Source organism: Gossypium arboreum, chromosome 1, assembly GCF_025698485.1.
Source record: "Gossypium arboreum isolate Shixiya-1 chromosome 1, ASM2569848v2, whole genome shotgun sequence".
Taxonomy (NCBI): Eukaryota; Viridiplantae; Streptophyta; class Magnoliopsida; order Malvales; family Malvaceae; genus Gossypium; species Gossypium arboreum.
In genome coordinates this window covers 39,744,573-39,768,214 of record NC_069070.1, presented here as the reverse complement: position 1 = coordinate 39,768,214, position 23,642 = coordinate 39,744,573, and the positions used below count along the sequence as shown (strand labels likewise).

General features: G+C 35.3%; 1 non-coding gene across 1 annotated transcript; it reads right to left on the bottom strand.

Annotated features, from left to right (window-relative positions):
• Positions 1–20,836: 20,836 nt before the first annotated feature.
• TRNAW-CCA (transfer RNA tryptophan (anticodon CCA)) lies at positions 20,837–20,909 on the bottom strand. Its single transcript has one exon. It is a non-coding gene; the product is annotated as a tRNA-Trp (tRNA).
• Between the last annotated feature and the right edge of the window lie 2,733 nt (positions 20,910–23,642).

Sequence of the window (23,642 nt, the reverse complement as noted above, 5' to 3'; positions counted from 1 at the left end):
TATAATGAAACATATGAAATTTCTATCTTACCCAACTCTAGCCGAACACTTTTTTCCTCTTATGGCAGCCCACATTTTCCATTATTTTCACATTGCTATCACACATTTAACAACTTTTGAAAAAAGGTCCCTTTAGGGGTTTTTCATGAAGATCACCTAGGAAAAGATGTTTAACACACATCCAAATTTCATATTCCTCATTAAACCATCAAAATACAAGTAAATCATGCATGGGTAAATTTTTAAACATAAACCCTAGCATGAAATATGGGTAGAAATGGAGAGAGCAAGCTACCGAAATCTAAAAAATGCAAAGAATATTAAAAACGGGGCTTGGGAGTACTTACTAATGAGCTTGAAAAGCTTGAAAACCCTAGCTATGGAGGGATTGAGAATTTCGGCTGGTACAAGGGAGAAGATGGCTGATTTTTGGTTCATTTTTCCCATTTTATTTCATTCAAATACCAAATGACCAAAATGCCCTTAAGCCCTTTCTTTAAAATTTCATCCATGCAAGCCCATTTTTGTCCAAAAACTTAGAAATTGGGAAAATTTATCTCCAAGGCCTTCTAATTTATAATCTAAAGCAATTTCATACAAATTGCTCCTAGAATCCAAGTTTTGCAATTTATTCAATTTAGTCCCTAATTTTCAATTAGACACCTTACTCAAAGAATTTCTTCATGAAATTTGAACACATGCATATTCTCATACTCTAAACCTCATAATAATCATAAAATAAATATTTGATGTCAGATTTGTGGTCCCAAAACCACTATTTCCACTAGGCCCTATTTTTGGGATGTTACATTTCCCCCCTTAGGGACTTTCGTCCTCGAAAGTCTTACTAGTAAACAGGTTTGGATATTGGCTTCTTATGGTTTCTTCCGGCTCCCATGTAGCCTCTTCTACACCATGTCGATGCCATAAAACTTTTAGTAAAGCCACATATTTATTCCTCAGCTGTTTAATCTCATGGGCCAAAATCTTAACCAGTTCCTCTCCATAGGTCATGTCCGGTCGAATTTCAATCTTTGCAGGTGAAATCACATAAAAGGTCTGATCGATATCACCTTAAAATAGATACATGGAACACATTGTGAATCTTTTCCAGTTCGGGTGGCAATACCAAACGATAAGCTAATGGTCCAACTCTTTTGGTGATCTCATACGGTTTGATAAATCGCGGACTCAGTTTGCCTTTTTGACCAAATCTCAACACTTTCTTCCATGGAGATACTTTCAAAAATACTTAATCTCCAACTTGGAACTCAATTTCCTTTCTTTTCAGGTCAGAATATGACTTTTTCCTATCAGATGCCACTTTTAAACAATCTCGTATCACTTTAACTTTCTCCTCAGTTTCCTTAATCAGATCAACTCCATGAATCTGACTTTCCTTGAGTTCTGTCCAGTACAATGTAGTTCGACACTTCCTTCCATATAAGGCTTCATAAGGTGCCATCTTCAAACTTGTTTGAAAACTATTGTTATAGGTAAATTCTACCAACGACTAGTATTTTTTCCAACTGCCCTGAAATTCAAGGATGCAACATCGCAATATATCCTTTTCTCATATATCTCTGAGCAACCATTGTCGTGATTACAGCTGGCGGCATACCCAATTCTCTTGAATCAACCCGTAGAATCTCACCATCTAGGCATTTCAGTTTAATATACTTGGTACCATAATTTACAGTTACATCATGCAGGGCTAACCAATCCATACCAAGTATTACATCAAATTTATCAAATCGTAACAACATAAGGTTAGCTGGAAAACAATGTCCCTGAATCGTCAAAGGACAATTCTTACAGACTTTATCAACCATGATTGATTTGCCTAGTGGGTTCGACACTCTAATAATAAATTCTGTAGGTTCAATGGGTATATTCATACTAGATACCAATCTTATGCAAATATATGAATGCATCGAGCCCAGGTCAATTAAGGCAATAACACATGTATTGAAAAGAGAAAAAGTACCTGTGATGACGTCAAGAGCAGAGGCTTCCTCTCGAGTGCGTACCGTAGACTTTTTTGCCGAGGCTCGAGCCTCTGGTTTTGTATCATCTTTAGCCGCAACTCGACTGCCACTAGCACTTTCGGGATATCTTGGACGTCTACCCCATGAAATGGGGGTACTTGACTTCGTGGCTACTTCCACTTCTTTTTTGGCTCGTTCTAGGCAGTCTCTGAGAAAGTGGTCAAGAGAACCACATCTGAAACACACACCACTCTTCATTTGGCACTCTCTGAACTGAAATTTTTTACAACTCTTACACTTTGGCTTTTGATTATCTACACTCCCCACACTAGTCACCATCGGGGAGGAAGACTTCTGGCTTTGTTGTTTAGAGCCTCTTGCTCTACCCGAATATCCTACCGATGAAGTGGAACGTTCATTTTGGCTCATTGATTTCTTTGTGGGAAATGAGAGTGTTTTACCGCTGGACCTCTTGCTCGCGACTCGAGCCTCTCTCTTAGCTTGCTTTCTTTCATTATTAAGCTCGTTGGCCTTCTTAGCCCGATCAGCCAATGCGGCTAACTCTCGTATTTCAAGGATTGTAACACCCCGTACCCGAGTCCGTTACCGGAATCGGACACAAGGTGCACACAGACTTAACTATTTTCACAGTCCATTTAGAAATTTCCAGACTAGCTGGTCACTGCATCACTGTCGCCTTAAAAATCATATCTTGAGTTTCAAAGCTCGAAAATTTGTTTCGTAATTTTTTCCTGAAACTAGACTCATATGTCCATCTACAGATTTTTTTCTAGAATTTTTGGTCGAGCCAATTAGTACATTTTATTAGTTAAAGTCTCCCCTATTCCAGGGTTCAACTACACTGACCTTTGTGCGTTACGAATTGAATATCTCCTTGTAAAGGGATTTAATACTGATGCCGTTTGTTTCTATAGAAACTAGACTCAGAGAGGAATCTATACATATATGGCATGACTCCTAATTATCTCTGGTTAATTTACAATGAATTTCCAAAGTCGGAACAGGGGATCCAGAAACCGTTCTAGCCCTGTTTCACGAGAACTTTAATGTCTCTTAACATATAACTCATATGACCGTTTCGTTTCTTCCATATGAAAGTAGATTCATCAAAGTTCATTTACATAATTTATTCACTATTTAATACCATTCCTACTATTTTTAGTGATTTTTCACATCCATATCACTGCTGCTGTCAGCATCTGCCTTTAAGGTAGGCTTTACCTATTTCATGATTTCCATGATTCAATTGGCCCTTTTTGTATACTTAGCACAAAGTGTGATCATGATTAACCATTCCAATGGCTAATCGTTTCAAAACAATTCCATACCTCATAATGATCAACATACAAACGATTATGGTACTATGCTAAAAACGTATATAAGCCATTTTCGCATGGCTATCCAAGTTTACACAAAACCGAAAGGTACATGACCTTCAACAAAAGGGTAGTCCTATACATGCCATTTCAAAGTTCAACCAAAATTGTACCAAAATGGGGCTTTGATAGTGTGGGAGACTTCGACTTCCAAAATCCCAAGTCCGATAGGTGACGAGCCAAAATCTATAAACAAAGCAACAGAGAAAGCGGAATAAGCAATTTATGCTTAGTAAGTTTGAGCAAGAAATTCCAGCACAACAAAAGCATAGCATTCATAAAGCTAACGGATAATTTCATATGCACAAATTCTCAATATCCTACTCATTTCACATCCCAACCCCTATGTTCATACATAAGGGATCATCTTAGCCAAATACCGGAAACTCATTACTCGACTGAGCGAATATTATTCGAAGGGAATCAACTAATTCAAGCACATACAAACATACCTCATTGCTGGAATTTTTCAAGCGTATTAACTGAAAATTTTACAGCAAGATCGCTCATTCTCGAATCACGTACCTTGAATTTAACCGATATAACGACTCGCTCAAATGCCTTCGGACGAAGCCCGGTTATAGTGACTTCGCACGAATGCCTTCGGGACTTAACTTGGTTTAGTAACTTGCACAAATGCCTTGAGCTTAGCCCGATTTATTAACTCGCACGATCGCCTTGGATCCTAGTCCAGATATAGTCACTTAGCACAAAGCCTTCTGGACTTAGCCCGGACATCATTCAAATAACCGAGCACAATTATCAATAAATTATGACACATTCGTATTTCATTTTCATTAGCAAAACTCAAACACAAGGCACTTTTCACACTTGCAATTTCGGCTCAATAGCCACACACAAAGAGCATGATTTTAATTTGCTTTAAACATGATCTAATCAATTCGAATTTAAGCTCTATTACTCAAGAACTTACCTAGGATGTCGTCGAACGATTTCAATGGCTATTCGACCACTTTTTCCTTCCCTTTGGCGGATCTAGTTCCCCTTTGCTCTTGAGCTTAATTTAACAAATAAATCGATTTAATCATTTGAGCATCGAAGAGGAATACAAGGTACTTAGCCAATATATATACTCATTAGGCATCAAAGTCGCATGTGTACAAAATCATGAATCGAACTCAACACATTAGTTAATATTCCTCTTAGTGAATTTTCTAAGCCAAGAATAGGCATCAATATGCTTGCCTCTAACCGAATGCATGCACACCAATTTCCCCTCATGTGGCCGAATATGCATGTCCATGTTGAGGCCAATTATACACTTAATACCACACAAAACAGCATACATTTTACTAACTAACGATTACATATCGTAGCTCAATACACATCTCTCATTTACTTCATAACAAAACATCATCACAAGCAAATATACACCTTGAAATAGTATCTATGTCATACCAATACATCATGTACAACATATATACATATATATATGCTAGAGCCAATCTCAAGTTGATTGTAACTAAACATGAACATAATTTCAAAACACAAATCTTACTTTCCATGCAATGAGCATAAATCACACTTTTGGATGTACCATGGCCGAATACATCACAACACCATAATTTTGGTCATGATTAAACAAAGAACTTAATGTCTTACTCAAAAATACTAAAAAGAAAGTCCAAGAGCCATCAATCCACCATCACATATATCATTAGCAAGCTTCATATTTAACATGCAATGGCATTAACACAAAATCCACCTTGGCCAAATACCATCCCCATGATATAACAAAGGTTTGAACCATGGGCTAACAAGAGCATCAAGCTATCAACTAAAAACATGCATGAATCTCATGGCACAACCTCAAACATACCTCAATCTTAATGCAAGTATAGCCAAACCTCTTCCTAATCCTCTTCCAAACCAAGCATGAAGCAAAATTCCTCCCTTCCCCTCTAGTATTTTCGGTCAAGAGAGAATGAAAATGGATGAACAAATTTTTTCTTTTCTCTTCCTCAATACACTGAGCAATGGGGCATGCATGAGACCATTTTTTCTTTTTCCATTTCTTTATTACCCGTGCTCATTAATTTATTTTTTTCACCCATGATTCACCAACAAAACATGTCTATGACATGTTTTGCCCATATTTCTTTGTCATGGCCGGCCATCACTTGTAAAAAGAGGGGTATTTGACATGCAAGGCCATTGTTTTGCATGCATGCTTTAATTAGTCATCACACATTCCCCCATCATACTTTCAAAGTTTTCTACTAGGTCCTTTCTAGTGAAATTCACATTTATAACTCTAAATTAAAGCATCAAAAATGTCACACATGAGTTAACACATATTATAGGCATCAAAATAAATATCAAATTATTTTTATGCCTCGGTTTTTGTGGTCCCAAAACCACATTCCGACTAGGGTCGTTTTAAGGCTGTCACAAGGATCCCAATCAATAATTTGATTTTCTCATTCAAACATCGAAGCGTTTACACATTTCTGACTCAGTTTGGACCCATTCAGTTGCGTACTGATTTAGCCTTACGAACTCTCTTTCGTATTCTGCTATAGTTTTATTCCCCTGCTTGAGTTTTAGGAACTCCTTTCGCTAAAAGTCTAAAAACCTTTGGCTAATGTATTTCTTCCTAAACTCTGCTTGGAAGAAATCCTAAGTGATATTTTCCTTTACCGAGGATACAGTCTTCCACCAGTGGTATGCAATATCCTTCAGGAGGGACACGACACACTTTCAACACTCCTCGGGTGTGCACGAAAATTCATCTAGCACTTGTATAGTATTCTCGAGCCAAAACTCGGCTCTTTTAGCATCATCCTCAATTTTAGCTCTAAATTCCTCAGCCCCATACTTTCTAAGCTTATCTACAGGGGCCTTACTAATTCTTACCAGTGCCATACCTCGTGGAAAATCCTCATCAGGTTGGTTAGGGGGCGAGGGAGGTCGTGGTATGTTAGGGCGATTCCTTAAGTAATCCCCAAACCTTTCATCCATCATATCAAAGAAGACGACTCGAGCCTTTTCCCGGCCTTCCGACATAAGTCTTCTACTAAAACTAGATATAGCTTATTGTACGGAAGCTAGAGCATGGCTCTTAGCTCCCTCGGACTCATCTTGTGCTTGATTGGAAGACTTTTACTATATTTAAAACAATTTAAACAGTTAGGAGATGTCACACTATCAATACTCGAAAAATGGGATGTATAGAAAACCTCAATACTCTCTACGGTAGTCCTAGAACCAACTAAATCATAGCTCTGATACCACTAAATGTAACACCCCTTACCCTTATCCGGCGCCGGTATAGGGTTCAAGGCGTTATCGGGGTTTCACATTCACAAACATATTAAATCTAGTTATCGAGTTTCACTCAAATTTAAAGCTTTTCAAACATGTACGTCTCGTCCCTTAAACAGGCCTTCGAGGCCTAAAACATACCTAGGAGCAATTCGAGACAAAATCCGAGACATTCGATAAACTTTGGGTACCTTGGAAAATTTTCTTTACTTTGAAATGTCACACGCCCGTGTGGGTGGGGCCGTGTGATCACACACGCCCGTGTGGCTTGGGACATGCCCATGCCCTCAGCCCATGTGCAACACTGACTTTAACCTTATCATACAATTAGGGGCACACGGCCAAGACACACGCCCGTGTAACAACCCGATTTTAGGCCTAGCCGAAACAGTGGTTTCGAAACCACTATTCTGAGGCTAGAGAAAATTATTTTGATTCTATTTTATGTGTTATAATATAATTTTATAAGTGCATGTAAATTTTGGTAAGTTAATTTTAGCGATTTCTAGTCCAATTTCGAAAAAGGACTAAATCGCATGAAAGGTAAAAGTTGTGTTTTGATGCCTAAGGTGTTAAATTGCTTTGTGTCATAAATTAGGGGACATTAAAGTGAAATTAGACCCCTAAATTAAACATGACCGGTCATGGGGGACAAAAATTATTGAAAAGTCAAAATTAGGTGAAATTGGTCACCAATTTTGACTAGTTTTATTATTAACAAATTAAAAAGAAAAAGCTATCATTTTTCTCTTCTCCTCCACCGAAATATGCCACAAAGAAAGGGTTTTGAGAGCTTGAAACTTTCAGCCACCTAGTTTCTCTTCTAGTAAGTGATTTTAATGTTTTTTCTTGAAGATTTTTACATTTTTATAACCCCTAAAGCATGAGCTTTCATAAGAGGGGACTATTTTGCAAAATAATAAAGAGTCTAGGGTTTTACCATGAATGTATATGTGTTTTTTTTTGAGTTTTTATGGAATAATATGAATTGTAGTTGTCTAATAAACAACTTTTGTGAAGGAAATTTGCATGAAAATACCATAAAAAGGTTCTTATGCAAAGTTGTAAAATGGGTTGTTAATGTGTGTAATAATGATTTTTGTGAGTTTCCATAGTTATGAAAATGGTTCATCTAGTCTTAAAGAGTAAAAAAATTGAATAAAAATCATTTTTCGAGCCTAGGGGTAATTTGGTAATTTTGGCAAAATATAGGGGCAAAATTGTAAAAATTCCCAAGTGTGTCAATGGACTAATTTGATTAGTACATTGTTTTAATAAGTTGAATGTGATGTTATAGATGATGAAAATCGAGATTTGGACTTAGAACGGAAAGAAATCAAGTAAGGGATGATTACGTCTTTTTCACCATTGTCATATCGAGGTAAGTTCGTAAATTTTGTCTTCTCCATATTACTATATCTCTAGAGTCAATAATTTTATATGAGGAACTACTGAACTCAATCACTTGCCGCCGTTACTCTTCGGTTTTACGTTGAGGTCTATCCTGTAGAGGTACTCAAATTGGATCGTTGATCGATTTTTAGGTTTCATCGTAAACCTAATTGGTTCCTTCCAATTACGTAAATCAATAGTTCAAACCGCACTCAAAGGTAGGGTATTTCCCATTTTATAGGAACTTCGTACGAAACAATGGTATCTCCAATTATAGCCCTCCGGGATGTAAAATATATCTCTTCTCACCATCCCCATAGTGTATGAGACAAATGTATGCATTTCGATTAGGGTCGTATTCTATGGTTACGATTCTACCATATATGTCTTTTTCATTTCGTGAAAATCAATTTTACTACAGTATAGACGCTTATGACCTCCCCTCTATGCCTTGCAAGAATGATTCCTCTGGCATTACGACCTTTACCACAACGATGCTGTCCATAGATCAAATTATTTCGTGGATTGGATTTCACTTGACTGTCTACGGCTCCATTCGTGTGCGGGGTAGAAGTTTTGTATAAATGTATCGCCATGCTATTAAGTATTTTGATTTAAGTTCTTTTCGTTCTAAGAGGTGGAATAGAATAACCCGGTTGAAGTGTAATGATCATACGCTTTGTAATGCATTGTATGTCCCATAATAGGTCCCATTCTTCTACCCTTTCCTGGAGTCGATGACTATTCATAGCTATTACCTTGACACCAAAGAAGAGTTCGACCCAATGCTTTATTTCATCCTAGTTGATCCCGATTCGACATTAGAAGTATATTGATTTTCACCAATAACCGAATACTTTTGTTTGTAACTACTACATATTTGATTCCATCCATAAATCTATTTTCTTCCCTATGAGTTCGAGTCTTAATAAGAATGCTAGTTCTTCTTGTTCATATGTTATGATATGAATATACCACACCAATTAGTTATGTATAGATGATGAGATTCCATTGATACTGAGCCAATTCCAATAGACTTATTGAAGGGTCCCATTGGCGTGCATCCAAAGAGGAATTGAACCTCTGAATTCGCCAATTATGAGTTAGGCGCTTTAACCATTCAGCCATGGATGCTTAGCGGGGATCCTCGTACATGGTGAATAACCAAATTCAATTGAAATGAAATCTTTAGGATAAATCAATGCAATTTAGGAGGAATCAATGAAAGGACATCAATTCAAATCTGGATTTTGAATTGAGAGAGATATTGAGAGAGATCAAGAATTCTCACTATTTCTTAGATTCATGGACCCAATTCAATTCGATGGGATCTTTCATTCACATTTTTTCCACCAAGAACGTTTTATAAAACTCTTGGACCCCAATTTGGAGTATCCTACTTTCACGCAATTCACGAGGTTCAACAAGCAATCGATATTTCACGATCAAGGGTGTAGTACTATTTGTAGTAGCGGTCCTTATATATCGTATTAACAATCGAAATATGGTCGAAAGAAAAATCTCTATTTGACAGGCTTCTCCTATACCTATGAATTCCATTGGACCCGAAATGATACATTGGAAGAATCTTTGGGTCTTCCAATATCAATAGGTTGATTGTTTCGCTCCTGTATCTTCCAAAAGGAAAAAGATCTCGAGAGCTGTTTCTGGATCCGAAAGAGAGTACTTGGGTTCTCCCAATAACTAAAAAGTGTATCATGCTTGAATCTAACCGGGGTTCGCGGTGGTGGAGGAACTGGATCGGAAAAAGAGGATTCTAGTTGTAAGATATCTAATGAAACCGTCATTGGAATTGAGATCTCATTCAAAGAAAAGATATCAAATATCTGGAGTTTCTTTTGTATATTATATGGATGATTCGATCCATAAGGACCATGATTGGGAATTGTTTGATCGTCTTTCTCCAGTAAGAGGCGAAACATAATCAACTTGAACTCGGATGACTATTCAAATCTTAGTGAAAGATCGGATTTGTTATCTCATGTTTGCTTTTCGTGAAAAATACCAATTGAAGTGGAGGTTTCTTCAAACAACAAGGAGTGGGTCAACTATTCAATCAAATGATATTGAGCATGTTTCCCATCTCTTCTCGAGAGGCAAGTGGGCTATTTCTTTGCAAAATTGTGCTCAATTTCATATGTGGCAATTCTGCCAAGATCTCTTCGTTAGTTGGGGGAAGAATCCACACGAATCGGATTTTTTGAGGAACATATCGAGAGAGAATTGGATTTGGGTAGACAATGTATGGTTGGTAAACAGGGATCGATTTTTTAGCAAGGTACGGAATGTATCATCAAATATTCAATATGATTCCACAAGATCTAGTTTCGTTCAAGTAACGGATTCTCGCCAATTGAAAGGATCTTCGATCAATCCGAGATCGTTTCGATTCCATTAGTAATGAGGATTTGGAATATCACACATTGATCAATCAAAGAGAGATTCAACAACTAAAAGAAAGATCGATTCTTTGGGATCCTTCCTTTCTTCAAGCGGAACGAGCGGAGATAGAATCGGACCGATTCCTAAGTGCCTTCTCGGATATTCCTCAATGTCCGGCTATTCACGGAACGTGAGAAGCGGATGAATAATCATCTGCTTCGGAAGAAATCGAAGAATTTCTTGGGAATCCTACAAGATCCATTTGTTCTTTTTCTCGATAGATGGTCGAACTTCATCCGGTTCGAACCCTACTTGAGAGGTCCACTAGAGATCGAAATTGTTGAAGAAAGAACAAGATGTTTCTTTTGTCCCTTCCAGCGATCGGAAAATAAAGAAATAGTTAATATATTCAAGATAATTACGTATTTACAAAATACCGTCTCAATTCATCCTATTTCATCGGATCCGGATGTGATATGGTTCGAAGGATGAACTGGCGGTTCAATAAGATTTCATTCTTGAACAAAAATCCATTTTTGATTTATTTCATCTATTCCATGACCGAGCAGGGAGGATACACGTTACACCACGATTTTGAATCGAAGAGAGATTTCAAGAAATGGCGATCTATTCACTCTATCAATAACCGAAATTTGGATCTCGGTGTATTATAAGGATTTACCTTTTCTATTGATTCCTACGGATTGGATCAAAAAATTCTTGAATGAGGTATTCAACTCGAGGATGAATCGAAAAAGAAATCTTTATCGGCTCTACCTCCTATTTTTATGAAGAAAATGAATCTTTTATCGAAGGATCGAAAAAAATGGGTCCGGATCTCCTGCGGAATGATTTGGAAGATCCAAAACCAAAAATAGTGGTATTTTCTAGCAACAACATAATGGAGGCGATCAATCAAGATAGATTGATCCAAATCGATTCAAATCCAATATAGCACCTATGGGTACATAAGAAATGTATTGAATCGATTCATTAAAAGAATCGATCCGATCGCAACTTCGAATATGGAATTCAAAGGGATCAAATAGGAAATGATACTCGAATCATAGAACTATAATGAAATATACGATCAACCAACATTTATCGAATTTGAAAAGAGTCGGAAGAAATGGTTCGATCCTCTTATTTTGATTTCTGGACCGAGAGATCCATGAATCGGGATCCTAATACATATAGATACAAATGGTCCAATGGGAGCAAGAATTTCCGAGAGCATTTGGAACATTTCGCTTCGAGCGAAGAGCCGTTTTCAAGTAGTGTTCGATCGATTACGTATTAATCAATATTCGATTGATTGGTGCGAGGTTATTGACAAAAAGATTTGTCTAAGTCACTTCGTTTCTTTTTGTCCAAGTTACTTCTCTTTTGTCCAAGTTGCTTCTCTTTTGTCTAACTCACTTCCTTTTTTCTTTGTGAGTTTCGGAATATCCCCATTCATAGGTCCGAGATCCACATCTATGAATTGAAAGGTCCGAATGATCAACTTTGCAATCGATTGTTAGAATCAATAGGTCTTCAAATCGTTCATTTGAAAAAATTGAAACCTTTCTTATTGGATGATCATAATACTTCTCAAAAGCTGAAATTCTTGATCAATGGAGGAACAATATCACCATTTTGGTCAATAAGATACCAAAGTGGATGATTGACTCATTCCATACTAGAAATAATCGCAGAAATCTTTTGATAACATGGATTCCTATTTCTCAATGATATCCCACGATCAAGACAATTGGTGAATCCCATGAAACCATTTCATAGAAGTTCATTGATATCTTCTTTTATAAAGCAAATCGACTTGATTCTTGAATAATCCACATCACTTCGCTTCTATTGTAACAAAAGATTCCCTTTTTATGTGGAAAAGGCCCGTATCAATAATTATGATTTTACGTATGGACAATTCCTCAATATCTTGTTCATTCGCAACAAAATATTTTCTTTGTGCGGTGGTAAAAAAAAACATGCTTTTTTGGGGAGAGATACTATTTCACCTTCACCAATCGAGTCGCAGGTATCTAACATATTCATATCTAATGATTTTCCACAAAGTGGTGACGAAAGGTATAACTTGTACAAATCTTTCCAGTTTGCAATTCGATCCGATCCATTAGTTCGTAGAGCTATTTACTCGATTGCAGACATTTCGAACACCTCTAACAGAGGGACAAATAGTCAATTTTGAAAGAACTTATTGTCAACCTCTTTCAGATATGAATCCATCGATTGAAGAGAAGAACTTGCATCAAGATCTCAATTTCAATTCAAACATGGGTTTGATTCACACTCCATGTTCGAGAAATATTTACCATCCAAAGCGAAAAAACGAGTCTTTGTCTAAAGAAATGCGTTGAGAAAGGGTGGATGTATAGAACCTTTCAACGAGATAGTGTTTTTCAACTCTCTCAAAACGGAATCTATTCCAAACATATATGCCATGGTTCCTTACTTGACGTGGTACAAATATCTAAATTTGATATTTTTATATACTTTTTCGACCTATTGCCGATACTAAGTAGCAGTCAAAATTTGTATCCATTTTTCATGATATTATGCATGGATCGGATATATCATGGCGAATTCTTCGAGAAAAATTGTGTCTTCCACAATGGAATCGATAAGTGAGATTTCGAGTAAGTGTTTACATAATTTTCTTCGTCCAAGAAATGATTCATCGAAATAATGAGTCACCATTGATATCGACACATCCGAGATCGCCAAATGTTCAGAGTTCCTCTATTCAATCCTTTTCCTTCTTCTTGTTCTTGGATATCTCGTTCGTACACATCTTCTCTTTGTTTCCGAGCCTATAGTGAGTTACGCATGAGTTCGAAAAGGTCAAATCTTTGATGATTCCATCATACATGATTGAGTTGCGAAAACTTACGGATAGGTATCCTACATCTAAACTGAATTCTTTACGGTTAAAGAATCTCTTTCTAGTTGCTCGGAACAATTAGGAGATTCTCTAGAAGAAATACGGGTTACGCTTTTGGCGGCAACATGCTATGGGGTGGTGGTCCCGCTTATGGGGTCAAATCAATACGTTCTAAGAAGAAATATTTGAATATCAATCTCATCGATATCATCGATCTCATAAGTATCATACCAAATCCCATCAATCGAATCATTTTTTCGAGAAATACGAGACATCTAAGTCATACAAGTAAAGAGATCTATTCATTGATAAGAAAAAGAAAAACGTGGCGGTGATTGGATTGATGAGAAAATAGAATCTCGGTCGCGACGGTGATTCGATTGATGATAAAGAAAGAGAATTCTTGGTTCGATTCTCCACCTTAACGACGAAAAAGGATTGATCAAATTCTATTGAGTCGACTCATAGTGATCATTTATCAAAGAATGACTCGGTTATCAAATGATTGAACAACCGGGACCAATTTACTTACGATACTTAGTTGACATTCATAAAAAGTATCTAATGAATTATGAGTTCAATACATCTGTTTAGCGAAAGGCGGATATTCCTTGCTCATTATCGGACAATCACTTATTCACAAACTTCGTGGGGGCTAATAGTTTTCATTTCCGTCTCGTGGAAAACCCTTTTCGCTCCGCTTAGCCCTATCTCCCTCTAGGGGTATTTTAGTGATAGGTTCTATAGGAACCGGACGATCCTATTTGTTCAAATACCTAGTGACAAACTCCTATGTTCCTTTCATTACGATTTTACGAACAAGTTCTGGATAACAAGCTTAAAGTTTTTCTTATTGATGATATCGATATTGATGATAGTGACGATATTGATGCTAGTGACGCTATTGATGATAGTGGCGCTATTGATCGTGACCTTGATACGGAGTGGAGCTTCTAACTATGATGAATCGTTAACTATGGATATGATGTCGAAATAGACCGATTTTATATCACCCTTCAATTCAAACTAGCAAAAGCAATGTCTCCTTGCATAATATGGATTCCAAACATTCATGATCCGGATGTGAATGAGGCGAATTACTTATCCTCGGTCTATTAGTGAACTATCTCTCCAAGGATTGTGAAAGATGTTCCACTAGAAATATTCTTGTTATTGCTTGACTCATATTCCCCAAAAGTGGATCCCACTCTAATAGCCCGAATAAATTAAATACATGTATTAAGATCTGAAGGCTTCTTATTCCACAACAACGAAAGCACTTTTTCACTCTTTCATATGCTAGGGATTTCACTTGGAAAGAAAATGTTCCATACTAATGGATTCGGTCCATAACCGTGGGTTCCAATGCACGAGATCTTGTAGCACTTACCAATGAGGCCCTATCGATTAGTATTACAGAAGAAATCAATTATAGACACTAATACAATTAGATCTCTCTTCATAGACAAACTTGGGATTTGCGATCCTAGGTAAGATCGGTTCAGGATCACATAAACCAAAGCGGACGTATACGGAAGAGTCATAACATAAAAAAATAGTTTTTTTTGTCCACAAAAATAGTTTTTTATGCGTCAGTAAATGTAAAACCGCTCAACTTAATTCAAGAACAAAATAAGCAAGAAATCGAAATCTGGATTCATCTCATATATCAAATCGAAATAAAGACTTTCGCTTTTATTTGCAATATTTGGAGTTGATACGTTAGATACGATAGATCATATCTTGTAAATTTTCTCTACTTTTCTTTTCTCAATCGGCCCTCCCTTTTATCCTTTCTTTTGTGCTCCTTAAGAACTAAAGAACTAAACAAGTGGATTTCTTTCTTATAACATAATGATAAACGTAATGATAACTTTTACGTCTTTTTTTGTCACTCATTTTTGATCAGCATAATATTTTTCCTAATTTTTTTTCAATTATTCTTGGACTCTAGACTATATATAGTTTAGATAACCCTTGAAAATTTTCGACATATTTGATTGCAATCTTGATATAGGCAGTAGCTCCTTCGTCTCAAAATCGAATAGAACAATCTTTATTATTTGAAGCGGTTCTTTCGGCGATTATCAAAGAGGGCAATTGCTTGAATTTGATCAATTGAGATATATGGAAACAAAACAATATCAATATAACAATAATATATATATTTCATTCGAATTCAAAGTGGATTCTTATTTTCTATATTACGTATTCTTTTTAGATTCAATTAGATTCAAGGGCTAAGCAATGAATCAAAAAAACAGAGAATAGATTCATGGGCCCTACTTTATAATATAATGAAAGGCATGCTTGATAGAAAGATTAGATCACATAAAGTCAACGAATGAGGTGGGTTCATTAACAACTCACGAGATGAAAAAATGGCAAAAAGAAAGCATTCACTCCCTTCTATATCTTGCATCTATAGTATTTTTGCCCGGTGGATCTCTCTCATTTAATAAAAGTCTGAAATCTTGGATTACTAATTGGTGGGATACTAGGCAATCCGAAACTTTTTGAATGATATTCAAGAAAAGAGTATTCTAGAACAATTCATAGAAGTAGAGGAACTCTTCTGTTGGACGAAATGATAAAAGAATACCGGAAACACATCTACAAAAGCTTCAGATAGGAATCCAAAAGAAACGATCCAATTGATCAAGCTGCACAATGAGGATCATATCCATACGATTTTGCACTTCTCGACCAATCTAATCTGTTTCGTTATTCTAAGTGGTTATTCTATTTTGGGGAATGAAGAACTTCTTATTCTTAACTCTTGGGTTCAAGAATTCCTATATAATTTAAGCGACACAATAAAAGCTTTTTCTATTCTTTTATTAACAGATTTATGTATAGGATTTCATTCACCCCACGGTTGGGAACTAATGATTGGCTCTATATACAAAGATTTTGGATTTGCTCATAATGATCAAATTATATCTGGTCTTGTTTCTACTTTTCCAGTATTCTAGATACAATTTTTAAATATTGGATCTTTTGTTATTTAAATCGTGTATCTCCGTCACTTGTAGTTATTTATCATTCAATGAATGACTGAAAAATGATTCACGGATTCAATTAGAATCTTTCTTACTTTTGAGATAAGCAAAGCATGCAAAGTCGTACTTACTTTACTCTTTCTACCCATCGAGAATACAATTTCTCCTCTGTTTGATCATTTTTTTTAGGTTTTCGGTAAAAGTAAATAGCGAATCGTGGTTAGGGAACTATACTAGTGACCTACCTAATTTTATTGTAGAAATTTTCGGGATCAATGATTGGACCATGCAAACTAGAAATACTTTTCTTGGATAAAGGAGGAGATTACTCGATCCATTTCGTATCGCTCATGATCTATATAATAACCGGGCTTCCATTTCAAATGCATATCCCATTTTTGCTTGTGAGGGTATGAAAATCCACGAGAAGCAATGGGCATATTGTATGTGCCAATTGCCATTTTGCGAATAAACACATGGATATTGAGGTTCCACAAGCGGTACTTCACGATCATTGTATTTGAAGCGGTTGTTAGAATTCCTTATGATATGCAATGAAACAAGTTCTTGCTAATAGTAAGAAAGGGCTTTGAATGTGGGTCTTTGTTCTTATTTTACGGAGGGGTTTGAGTTAGCCCTTTGATCGTATTTCGCTCGAGATGAAAGAAAAGATAGGCAATCTGTCTTTTCGAACTACCGCCCACTAAGAAAAATATTCTTGTGATAGGTCCTGTTCTGGTAAAAATATAGTGAAATCACCTTTCCTATTCTTTCCCAGACCACTAGTAATAAGGATGCTCATTTCTTAAAATATCCCATATCGTGAGGCGGAAGCAGGGAAGGGCCAGATTTATCCCGCGGGAACAAAAGTAACAATCTTGTTTATAATGCTACTGACAGCGGTATAGTAAGCAAAATCATACGAAAAGAAAAAGGGGTTCTGAAATAACCATAACGGATGCCTTGGATGGACATCAAGTGGTTGATATTATCCCCGGGACCGAACTTCTTGTTTGGAGGGTGAATCTATCAAACTCGATCAACCATTAACAATTAATCCTAATGTGGGTGGATTTGGTCGGGGATGCGAAATAGTACTTCAAGACCCACTACGCGTCCAAGGTCTTTTGTTCTTCTTGGCATCTATTGTTTTTGCACAAATCTTTTTGGTTCTTAAAAAGAAACAGTTTGAGAAGGTTCAAGTGTCCGAAATGAATTTCTAGATCTGTGGATTTATCAACATCAAATTTGTAAAAAGAACAAATTATTCACGGCAATTAGGTTAGGTATAATGAAAAAGGGATGAAAAGTCTTTTGCTTGTTTCTATTCTTTCTCTAGGAATTGCTTTTACCGCATTCAAAACAAAATATGTATATTGTGAAGAAGACTATTTGTCTTTACCTCTTTTTTTTCTTTTTCAATCTAAATTGGACTAAATTGGGGGTGTAATTATATTCCTATTGTCGATTATCGATTTAAATGTTACTGAATAGGTTTTGTTTTCTAAATTCAATTTGAGTAGATACTAAACATAAGATAAGTAAGTGGAGAATAGAAAGGAAGGATAAATTAAATGAAGGAACAAATAATTACGGGAGTATTCTTCGTCTTTCTAGCCTTGACACAAGAAAAGGTGTGTAAAATTCCTTTTCTTGTGTCGAAATAATAACAATTCCGGACCCGTTAGTCAAAGATTTCTATTCTTAGTTTGATTTTCCAGATTTTTCGAACCCTTTATTTTTTCGATTTACTTATAATAGAATAAGTAATAAGGATAATATAATAAGTATAAAATAAGTCGAAATAAGTATAATATACTAAGTAATGGACAACCAAAAAAGAGAAGGAATCCTTACCGATTTTTTTGATAAAATAGAATCAAGGCGATAAACTTATAAAATAATTTCAAACTTTGATGAAATACTAAAATAAATCGAGTAAGGTTAGACTAGTCTAGAAAAGGTTTGAATCGGGTCGACGAAAAAAAAAAGAAATATTAAATATATATTTTATTGTGTCATCCAATTGAGTGATTCCTTTTTTCTTCTAACCTTGAAAGTATCGATAGATACTATCGAAGAGCGAATGTTATGAATCAATTAATTGAAATTGAGTTCATTTTCAAAAAATCATCGGAAAAAGTGATCCATTTGTTGTCATTTATACGACCAAAATATTATGATCATGATCATTAAGAATTCAACGGACCCTTCCTCGCTGAATCGGACAAAGAAAGAGGAGGCGGGCCTGTTGAGTTCTTACACTTTCATGCCTATAACTTAGTTCGTCCCATTATCCATTATTCCATATTACGAGGACGAACCCAATCCGAATATGAACCATAAAAGAAAATACCTATTAAACCGATCACGGGAATACCGATTCGTACCTATTATCCAAAAGGAATCCTTCCAGAGTATCGGCCATTTATCCCGCTTCCTCCGCATTTCATCAAGTGGTCATGCTAAAGACATAAACAGTCATAGATAATTATGAGATACAATCCTTCCAAATGGGATAAGAGAATTCCTACTATTATTTAGTATTCTACTACTCTTTTTTCTTAATTGAAGAAATAATTGGAAAATAAAACAGCAAGTACAAAATGAGTAATAACCCCGATGAATCTTGATACGATTCAATTCAACATTTTGTTTGTTCGGGTTTGATTGTGTCATAGCTCTATAATTAATTGAATTAGGTTTATCATTGGATGAACTGCATTGCGATATTGACCCCAAAAAGAAAGCGGTAGAGTACAAATAGTCCGTGAATGACCAACCATCGCCTTGTAAAAATTGGATAGGTTCGATCTATGGTCATTGGGTCCTCCTAAAAGATCTACTAAATTCATCGAGTTGTTCCAAAGAATCAAAACGGCCGATTATTAATGGAATTCCTTGTCGGCTCTCAGAAAATACTCGTTTGGACGAGGGCTTCCAAACACATCATAAGCTAAACTCAGTCTCTTTTAATAACCAACCCGCGATGAATAGGGAAGGTATAGTAATACTATGAATGACCCAATGATCGAATCTGGTAATAATATCAACAAAAGAACGTTCTCTGTGCTTCCGGACATGCCGAGCTCCACATATTCTTGTAGGGATCGATTCCGTAAAAGATGGGATCATTAAATGGGAATTCACCAAACTAAATCTTTGTGAGATCGTCAATATTGTACCAAAGGTATTTTTAGAGTATACCGAATCAAGATAGCTATCCTTCTTCCGACACAACAACGCAATTTCAAACAAAGATATCGACGTGAAGTGCTAGATAATTTCTTTCTTCTTCTTGCTTGTCGATGTATAACCGGTATCATGCAATAGAAAATTCCTCAAATTCACGGAGGTATTAGCTTGGGCCTAGAAAGCGGAAGATCGGTAACCGTGAATCCAACGAGTTGGTTTATAATAATTCATGAAGGAAATTATCATATTTCCCTCAAGTCAATTAGATGGGAAATATAAAATTGACTTTTTTTCGTAGTTGCACAAGAGGTTTTGTTTTTTGTTGGAAGCCCTCTTTTTTTTTTTATTTTTATTTTAAGGAATTGCTTAGTCGTCTAGTAACAAGTAAGAGTAGTCGTTAGATATAGATAAAAAAAAAAGAGCAAGGAATAAAAAAAAATTCTACTAATCAATATTTGTGAGGCGGCCTTTCTTGTATTCTTGTATTAGATCCAAAGGTTTTTTCTTGACCTAACTACAAAGATGATGAATCGATTTCTTTTTCTTTTCTACTCTTGTCCTGCCGCTCTATTTTTGTGAATACCATTTATAATGATTGATGAAGCAAAAAATTTCAATTGAACTTATTATTTCAATTGGTATTTTGCTTATCCCCTCTCGTTAAAAATTGAAACTTAGGTAAGTGCTTTATAAACATATGTATAAAAAGAACATATTTCATTTAGCTCCTTCATGCCTACTATAACTAGTTATTTCGGTTTTTACTAGCGGCTTTAACTATAACCTCACTTTATTTATTGGTGCGAGTAAGATCGACTTATTTGAAAATTAATTCAATGAACGAACAATTCATAAAAACAAAGCTTTCGCTATTCCATATATTCTATAGCTCCTTACCGTGTTAATTATCAATTATTAGGTATTGATATTCATGGGCAATAGAAATTAATATTTAGGGATAGATATTACCTTTCTTTTCTCCTTTCAAATAAATTGAAATGATTGAAGTTTTTCTATTTGGAATCGTCTTAGGTCTAATTCCTATTACTTTGGTTGGATTATTCAGAATCGCATATTTACAATCTGACGTGGTGATCGGTTGGACCTTTGATTAATTAACATACCCTTTTTTGGTCGACCCTTTAATTCTTAAATTTTTAATTTCAATTTATTTAATAATTTGAATTTAATAATTTAATCCAAGGAGGTCAAATTCAATTCTTTATTCAATTTTTTTTCGAGTTCGTGTAATTTTCGACCTAACAAGAGTGGAATCACGCTCTGTAGGATTTGAACCTCGACATTGGGTTTTGGAGACCCACGTTCTACCGAACTGAACTAAGAGCGCTTTCTTAATAAATAAGACCGTAAAAAGAGGATTCTTTTATTTTATAACCCCAATACATCGCACAACTATACTATCATATATCATATATAATATGAGAAAACGATAGATTATGTATGCTTAATTTTAATCAATCTAAAATGACTCCTCGTTCTTGCTCAAAGGAGAAGTAATAGGTAGGGGTGACAGGATTTGAACCGTGACATTTTGTACCCAAAACAAACGCTACCAAGCTACGCTACATCCCTTTCAATTGGCCTACAATGTCATTGTAGAGAATCCTGTCTTGTTTTCCACACCCTTATTTCATCTATTGATATACAAAACGGATCTTTCCATTTCCTCTTTTGGTCTCATATAACAACCATATAATGAATAATAAATGAATATTTTTAGCGGAATTCTCGGTAGGAAAGGGACCTATTTTATTTTGTTGTTTTAAGAAAGGGAAAATCTTATCTATCGAATCATTGTACATTTAAATTTGAATTTTGAATTAGGAATTCGGGTACAAATAGACAAATCCAAGTGGTCTTTAACCACACATACATGCGATTATATATGTATTACCATAATGTAATACGATAAAGAAGGAGGATTTTAAATGCGAGATCTAAAACATATCTTTCCGTAGCACCTGGTACTAAGTACTCTCGGTTCGGTTCTTTAGCGGGTTTATTGATAGAGATCAATCGTTTCTTCCGGATCGTTAACATTCCCTTTTTTAATTCGAGTTATTGTCATGGGGCGGGCGAAAAAGATTAGATCGAGATACAATCAAATATCTGTGACTACTCTCTCCCCCCTTTTTTTTAGTTTTTTTAGAATTAGATAAGAATTAGATAAAATAAATAAGGAAGGTAGAACGAAAAAGTGGATTCAACCTCACCAAACTCGGGTTCAAGCTCCAATTAAATTACTAGTAGAGCGAAAAGAGAAATGTGGTGGAACAACAAGATCCTACAAGATACTTAAAGAAAATACCGTCGATCGTTTGATTCTAAATAGAGTTCGAAATCGTTGTATTACTTATTCTTATTATTTACTAGTACTATAAATCTATATTGATTTACTATATTGATTGCAACAAAATCTTTCAAGATTTGGTTTTGAGTTAGCAACTTTTATTTCTTTTTTTTTTCATTCCTTTCTTCTTCGCTTTTGATCGGAAAATAGAAAAGTTGGGTGAATTAAAAACTCAAAGGAGGTTCATGGCCAAGAGTAAAGATGTCCGAGTAACGATTATTTTGGAATGTACCAGTTGTGTTGAAACGGCGTTAATAAGGAATCAACGGTATTTCGGTATATTACTCAAAAAATCGACTGTCGCCCAATCGATTGGAATTGAAGAAATTCGTCCTTATTGTTACAAACATACAATTCACGGGAGATAAAGAAATAAATCGAATCAAGTGCTCGTATGTCACCACTTCCGAGAATATGAAAATATGACTTTAGGTATATAATATATTAAGTATATAATTAGTTATATAACGATATTTTCTTTCTATATTATTAATATTATTTATTTAAATTAATATATTTTAATTTTATATATTTAAATTATATATTGAAATGATAAATATTAATAAAATAAACAATACAATAATAAAATAAACAAACCAAATCCTATTTATTATATTAATTCTATAATTTGAATTTTCAAAATAGGATTTTCAAATAGAGATAGGGATAAGATTCTTTTAGAAATATTAGAAATAAGGAATAAAGAAATCATGGATAAATCCAAGCGACTCTTTCTTAAATCCAAGCGATCTTTTAGTGATGTTTGCCCCGATCCAATCGGGGATCAAATTGATTATAGAAACATGAGTTTAATTAGTCGATTTATTAGTGAACAAGGAAAAATATTATCTAGGCGAGTAAATAGATTGACCTTAAAACAACAACGATTAATTACTATTGCTATAAAACAAGCTCGTATTTTATCTTCGTTACCCTTTCTTAATAATGAGAAACAGTTTGAAAGAAGCGAGTCGACCACTAGAATTACTACTCTTAGAACCAGAAATAAATAGGCTTACCCCTTCAAAAGAATCGAATCCGGTTGGGGAAGAAAAAAATCTTTTTTTATTGAGCGTCTTCGCTCATCTTGTTTTGATGACCTTATCGAATCGAATTTTTATCATATTAATTTCTACTCTACCTTCCCGAGTTCATTCTCGAGGAACCCCATTTCATTTAAAGCATTTCGTTGGATTCCTTCCGATCTCCTTATTTTCTAATCTCGTTGGAAATCATATAAAGACAATTCCTATTTGAGATAGCTATTTGTGCAAGTATTTTACGATTGAAGCAATTGTTTCTTGTATGCAGATTGTGTATTAATCGACTATAACTATAGGATACCCCACTCCACAATTCTGCATTTATTTGAGTGATCCACAAACCACGAAAATCCTTTTTTCCTATCTCTATCCCGATGAGCGAAACCAAAGCTCTTATTCTTTGTTGAGTAATAGTTCGAGTAAGTCTTGAATGAGCCCCAAAGCTTGATGCAAATAAACTAATTTTTTTCGACGCTCACGAGCTATATATTCCGTTTTAATTCGGTCATTGAATAAAAGAAATTTTGATGAATAACTAATTCTTTCTTTCGGTTTTTCTTTTCTAGTCTATTAATAACAAAACGGATTCTTCCAATGTATAAAATAAAAATTCCAATGGCTTTTGCTACTCTAACCGTCCCGACCACGATTTTTCCTTTTTTCTAGG